At 41.7% G+C, this 7,053-nt stretch overlaps 1 pseudogene; it reads left to right on the top strand.

Annotated features, from left to right (window-relative positions):
- The first annotated feature begins 1,766 nt into the window (after positions 1-1,766).
- LOC124723705 lies at positions 1,767-1,883 on the top strand (annotated as a pseudogene).
- Positions 1,884-7,053: the final 5,170 nt, after the last annotated feature.

Here is a 7,053-nt window from a genome sequence, read left to right as displayed (position 1 = left end):
AGATTAAAACTGTGTGCCGGACCGAGACTCGAACTCAGTGCTCTGGTGGTAGAGCACTTGCCCGCGAAAGGCAAAGGTCCCGAGTTCGAGTCTCGGTCCGGCACACAGTTTTAATCTGCCAGGAAGTTTCATATCAGGGCACACTCTGCTGCAGAGCGAAAATCTCATTCTGGAATTTTATGTAGTAGCCGCCAGTATTTGTTTCGCTAGAACCAGCTCTTATCACTTGCAGATTTAAGATGTGATGAACAAAGGACCTACTGAAACAGTTGAATAGATGAAGATCTCTGATTTACAAAAAGAGAGGAGAATTCAATGGAATTATTTCACCATACATCTTACGAAATTGCTATGACGGTATTTATTGACTTAGCGTATAGCACTGCACCTGAAATACAGTCAACAACACATAAAATACATAAAGAGATATAAATACAGGTAATACATTAAAAACTGGTTTTATATTGTGACTCCCAGCCTCATTATCCAGTCAAGGCTTGATGCATTGGCCATGAAAAGGTCGTTTGGGTCAGCCAGGTAATCTCTCAGTTTACACTCCTCGACAATGTGCCGGATGGTGTGGTTCGGTGGTCCACAGTCACAGCTTGGGATGGGCTGCTTACCCCATTAGTGCTAGTAGTATGCACAGACTCCCTGTCCTGTTCGGATGCGATTTAAATTCTTGCACTCACGCTGTGGAAGTTCAAAGCCCTTGGGTCTCTGCAGAGGATCAATGAGATACCATATTTCATGTCGAGATTTGCAGTCCAGATTTCATGCAATTTGCTGTCAATAGTGAATTTGTTATCAGTAAGCTGCTGGGCCAGTCACAGGGTGAGTTTCTGAAACGGAGTCGGTTTGTTCTCACCCTGGGAACATCTTCATGCATGGGAAGTTTAAGATTATTCATTATCTTGGAATATTGTTTCAGCAGGGCTTCTTGTATTCTTAACAGAGCAGGAGCTACGTGGCTGAATGTTGGATGCTAGCACAAGGGAGTAGTTCTTGTGTAAATTATTCTCATAGTTGTATTGAGCTGTGTGTCTAGCTTATTTACGTGAGGACTGTTCATCCACACCGGAGCACAATATTCAGTCTAGAAAACACTAAACCTAGCGACGAATTTCCAAGTGTACCCACCGACGCTTCCCAGCTAGTACTGCAGAATTTCTGGGTAAGTTTGTTACGTGTGCTTAATTTAAATAATTGTTTTCTAGATGCTTCATGGAAGACAGCGTCCTATCAAGACTCATTCGAAAATAATTTGGATCAATCTGGTAGGGAAACGCTGTGTCGTTCAGATGTACCTCCAGTGTATAATCTGCCTCTTTGTTGTTTAAGTGGAAACTGTTGACTTCGGTTTTAGAGAGAGTGGCTATAAGGCTCCATTTGGTGAAATCAGTTAGAGTGCTTTCAACGCTTTTAAACTCATTGTGCTGAACCGTACGTGCTAGATGGCCAGCATATCCAAACTTCTTTGCGCTGCTTTCAGGTATGTCGCAGTTATAAAGGTTGAAAAGTATAGGGTATAATACTGACCAATGAGGTTATCCATTACTTAATTTCCTTTCTTTGCTTGCTGTTGTAAAAAAATGGCGGCGAGACAGGAGTTCATTCGGAGATAATTGGCAGCCGTTTTTACTGGCAGCATTCATAAGTAGAACGAGAAATGGAATGAAGGAACAGTGCAAACCAAGTACTCTAGGCCATCCACCGAAAGGTGGTTTGTAGAGCATATATTTAGATGTAGGCAGAATTTAAGTTTCGCCAACGGTCTTGCCGCAGTGGTAACACCGGTTCCCATCGGATCACCGAATTAAGCGCTGTCGGGCTGGGCTAGCACTTGTATGGGTGACCATCTGGACTGCCGAGTGCTGTTGGCAAGCGGGGTGCACTCAGCCCTAATGGGACAAACTGAGGAGCTACTTGACTGACAAGTAGCGGCTCCGGTCTCGGAAACTGACATACGCCCGGGAGAGCGGTGTGCTGTCCACATGCCGGCCGATGTGGCCGGGCGGTTCTAGGCGCTTCAGTCTGGAACCGCGCGACCGCTACGGTCGCAGGTTCGAATCCTGCCTCGGGCATAGATGTGTGTGATGTCCTTCGGTTAGTTAGGTTTAAGTAGTTCTAAGTTCTAGGGGACTGATGACCTCAGACGTTAAGTCCCATAGTGCTCAGAGCTATTTGAACCATTTTTTTGTTGACCACATGCGCCTCCATATCCGCATCCGATGACGCCTGTGGGCTGAGGATGACACGGTGGCCGGTCGGTACCGTTGGGCCTTCATGGCCTGTTCGGGATGAGTTTAGTTTTAGTTTCAGTGAAAAAGTGAAAACAAAAGTACTTGTGGTTTGGAGGATAGTGAAATAGCAATAAATTGTTTCCCATGCTCAAATTCCTTATGTCACTGCTACAGTGAAGTGACGCAGTCACTGTCGCCATCGGGAAGATTGGACATGATATTCCCATCCGGCTAAGCAGATGTGAGTTTACAGGTAACCTTCCAAAAATATTACACCCTGCTCTGTTATAAATGTAAATGAAGTTTTGTGAGCATAGCTACTACTAACACATGTCGGAAACACCCATCATTCAAAAGTAAACATGCTTGTACTGATGACCGTAATGCGTTAAAGAATGGTTCAAGGAAACCCCGTAGATTCTGTGTTTCGTCACTTCCACACACTTTCGGGACAGTATCGTACCAGTGTCTTCCGAATGAAACATATTCATTTACACCCAGCAAATTCACACACACACACATGCATACAAATCCGTGACATATTATCATGATCTATATGCGTAGAAAAACAGACTGACGATTTCATATTCATGTAACACGGAAGATGTTTGTGTTGGCTGTCAACTTCTGCAGCTATTAACACCGCCTCTAACTACTTTCGTAATTGCTATCAGTTTGCCAAGTTTTTAACTGTGAAGTTTCCCTGAGCGCGAATAATCGACGTCGTTAATAGTTCTGCTCGGCCTTAGCACATCCTCGTGTATTCATCGTTGTTTGCAAAATAGGCTGAAAAATTTATTTCTGGTCGATTGTGCAATTGAAGTCGCTAGCTGTCAAAATTCAACGTGAAAATTGCTTTTAATGAGTTAATATTCTGCAGAGGCGTTCTTACTGATCGAAATGTACCACCTGGCGGAAAACAGTCTAACGTGTTTTGCACATAATTGCGAGGGGGTAGTGTGTACCATCGCAGCAAACGCAACGCAAACACTTATCGCCCGGAAAACGTCAATCATCTGAGTAAAAAGGAAAAGAATTGTACGCTACTGGATATTATGCGACATTTGCGACAGAAATAACAACTACTGGAGCTTACGTTGAGGGGAAGATATTCCACATTTCATATTCACGGACAACTCATACCGAAATTTGGAATGACATTTCTGGATTATTATCCCTATTTATGTCCGGCGTAAATTCGTTGCTTCTCACTCGGCTACATGTTTCAGGATACGATGTGGTCCCTGAGCGATGTTTTTCATTATAAAACATTTAAGGTAACCGTGTTAGAATGCGGAATGGACTCTCTCTTGAGCTCAACGGCCATGTGTCTTTATCACTGACAAACGCGACAGTTTTAATTGAGACTAAAATTTTTCACGAAATTTAAAAGTAGCTTTTGGACGAAAAAGTCAATATAGAAATATGGACTTCACAGACTATTTTCAAATCTATAGCATCATCTAAATGAAGGTGCACAAATAACTGTCCGTTAATAACTATTAGATGATTATCATGAATTTTCAGTGTCTTAAATATGACTAATATTTATAGGGTCAATAATTATGTATTAACATTTTGGAACGAAACGTTCGTAAGGCTGGTAGCCACTACAGCTTTTTACATCCCATCCTCAAGATGACTTTGAAGTGCGCGCCTTGCGGCGAACAGTCGTAGAAAAAGTGCGAGTCGATTACAGTTCATCAGTGTATGTGTATGTGGAACAGCGTTTGTCTGGGGAGGTGAAACTAATAGTGCGTATATGGTGTTTAACCAAGTGAAATTTGGTGTGGTTGTGGTACTTATGCTGCGAAGTTGTCTCTCAAAGTTAGTGGTGTGGAATGCAACATTTTCTGATCATAATGTAAAATGGAATTTTGAGCCATGGCTTCTTCAAGAACAATAGCACCAACTGGCAGCGTAGTTCACTAAATATTATTCCATTAGCCTCGAAACGTGAACAACTTAACAAATTACTAACAACCAAAACTCTGTGATGTCACTGCAACACCTCCAATGATTAAGGCAAGAACATTTTAGTAAATTTATTTGTGCTTACAACCGTCTCACTTTTGAATAAACGTAGGTATTGAAAAGGCTTCGTAAATTATTTCTCCAGTTGTTGCCTACTGGATCCCGTTTCCGGCCACATATGTCATAAAAAAGATTTCTACGTAAATTTATTCGATTTAAAACATCGTAACAGGATCAAAATTTTACGACAAAGCTTGTTTGACGTAAGTTCTAATTAACTGTATTCCAGCGTAAAGATCTATTATTTTCTCATTTTAATCACAGTGGTTGCTTTACTAATTTGCTCGTAACTGATACTGCTTCAAAGTCAAGTCACAGTTTTTCAGTAATTGATTTCGGTAATCATGTAATTCTCGAGATTTGTATTGGGCAGCCATTGTGCTGTGTAGTACTTTCACAGTTTTCATCCATCTTGTCTCTAAGTAAAAGTCAGTTTGACATAAGATAATTAATTTCATTTCCGTAAAAGTAATTCTGATACATTAAAATTAAACTGCTTCTTCAAAGCTGGCTACAGAAATCTTCGTAGAACAACATTTTTTGCAGGGGAATTGTCATACGGTAAGAAATAACAGTTCTCTTCGAGTCTACAGACTGCATGCTGCTATGCTGAGGATTAAACTAAGTTGTGAGGAATACACCACAGGTAGAAGTGTAGTTCATATATGTTCCAAGTTTATAAATCGGACCGCTTATCCTCATAACGCTTCGGCACACCTCGGGCATGGATGTGTGTGATGTCCTTAGGTTAGTTAGGTTTAAGTAGTTCTAAATTCTAGGGGACTGATGACCTCAGATGTTAAGTCCCATAGTGCTCAGAGCCATTTGAACCATTTGAGCTTCGGCAAAGACGTCATTGAGATTCCAGGCGGTCAAAAATATTTAGAATAAATTAAGTGAAGTGTTTTAAAAAATGCGGAATAAACGCTAATAGTCTACTGCGGAAGGGTAACGCCTTAGCGATACTGGAAACAGCGTGTGTCACGAACGGAGTTTTTTGTAACTACACAAGTGCAGACGTGCTACGGGCTGTCCCGACAAAGAAACGGTCTGTCAAGCAGCCGGTTTGCAAGCAAGCTGGATTGTGGTTTCCAGACGTTAACAGTTTGATTCCGTACAGCATTTAAGGACTGCTGCAAGCATAAGGCAAAAGCAAGTAAATCTAGTCCACTCGTACTTTTTATATTCGTAATAATAGAGGTTATGCCAAATTACAGAAAATTTGTTGGTTTGATTTCATACGATCGGTTTCGAGAGAGTTTAGCGCCCAGGCTTAACGGGAAATGGGCGGGTTCCATTACAACTGTAACTGAACAATTCGGCATAAACTATTCAAAACACTGAGATACGCTATACAGAGTGGTCCATTGATAGTGACCGGGCCAAATATCTCACGAAATAAGCATCAAACGAAAAAACTACAAAGAACGAAACTCGTCTAACTTGAAGGGGGAAACCAGATGGCGCTATGGTTGGCCTACTAGATGGCGCTGCCATTGCTCAAACGGATATCAACTGCGTTTTTTAAAATAGGAACTCCCATTTTTTATTACATATTCGTGAAGTTCGGAAAAAAATATGAATGTTTTAGTTGGACCACTTTTTTCGCTTTGTGATAGATGGCGCTGTAATAGTCACAAACGTATAAGTACGTGGTATCACGTAACATTCCGCCAGTGCAGACGGTATTTGCTTCGTGATACATTACCCGTGTTAAAATGGACCGTTTACAATTGCGGAAAAGGTGGATATCGTGTTGATGTATAGCTATTGTGATCAAAATGCCCAACGGGCGTGTGCTATGTATGCTGCTCGGTATCCTGGACGACATCATCCAAGTGTCCGGACCGTTCGCTGGATAGTTACGTTATTTAAGGAAACTGGGAGTGTTCAGCCACATGTGAGAAGTCAACCACGACCTGCAACAAATGATGATGCTCAAGTAGGTGTTTTAGCTGCTGTCGCGGCTAATCCGCACATCAGTAGCAGACAAATTGCGCGAAAATCGGGAATCTCAAAAACGTCGGTGTTGAGAATGTTACATCAACATCGATTGCACCCGTACCATATTTCTTTGCACCAGGAATTGCATGGTGACGACTTTGAACGTCGTGTACAGTTCTGCCACTGGGCACAAGAGAAATTACGGGACGATGACAGATTTTTTGCACGCGTTCTATTTAGCGACGAAGCGTCATTCACCAACAGCGGTAACGTAAACCGGCATAATATGCACTATAGGGCAACGGAAAATCAACGATGGCTGCGACAAGTGGAACATCAGCGACCTTGGCGGGTTAGTGTATGGTGTGGCATTATGGGAGGAAGGATAATTGGACCCCATTTTATCGATGGCAATCTAAATGGTGCAATGTACGCTGATTTCCTACGTAATGTTCTACCGATGTTATTACAAGATGTAGCGGTTGAAGCGGTATTGAATAGCATATTTCATGACAGGTGGATTGGTCGTCGAAGCAACATTCCATGGCCCACACGTTCACCGGTTGATACGTTCACAAATGTACAACTGAAATAAAATGTTCAAAGGTACCTACGCTTTGTATTTAAATTTAAAAAACCTACCTTTACCAACTATTCGTCTAAAATTGTGAGCCATATGTTTGTGACTATTACAGCGCCATCTATGACAAAGCGAAAAAAGTGGTCCAACCAAAACATTCATATTTATTTATGTACCACACGAATTTGTAATAAAAATGGGGGTTCCTATTTTAAAAAACGCAGTTGATATCCGTTTGACGTATGGCAGCGC

This window comes from Schistocerca piceifrons, chromosome X (genome assembly GCF_021461385.2).
Source record: "Schistocerca piceifrons isolate TAMUIC-IGC-003096 chromosome X, iqSchPice1.1, whole genome shotgun sequence".
Classification (NCBI taxonomy): domain Eukaryota; kingdom Metazoa; phylum Arthropoda; class Insecta; order Orthoptera; family Acrididae; genus Schistocerca; species Schistocerca piceifrons.
Note: the sequence above shows the minus strand (reverse complement) of the source record. Positions and strands in the feature narration are given on the sequence as shown.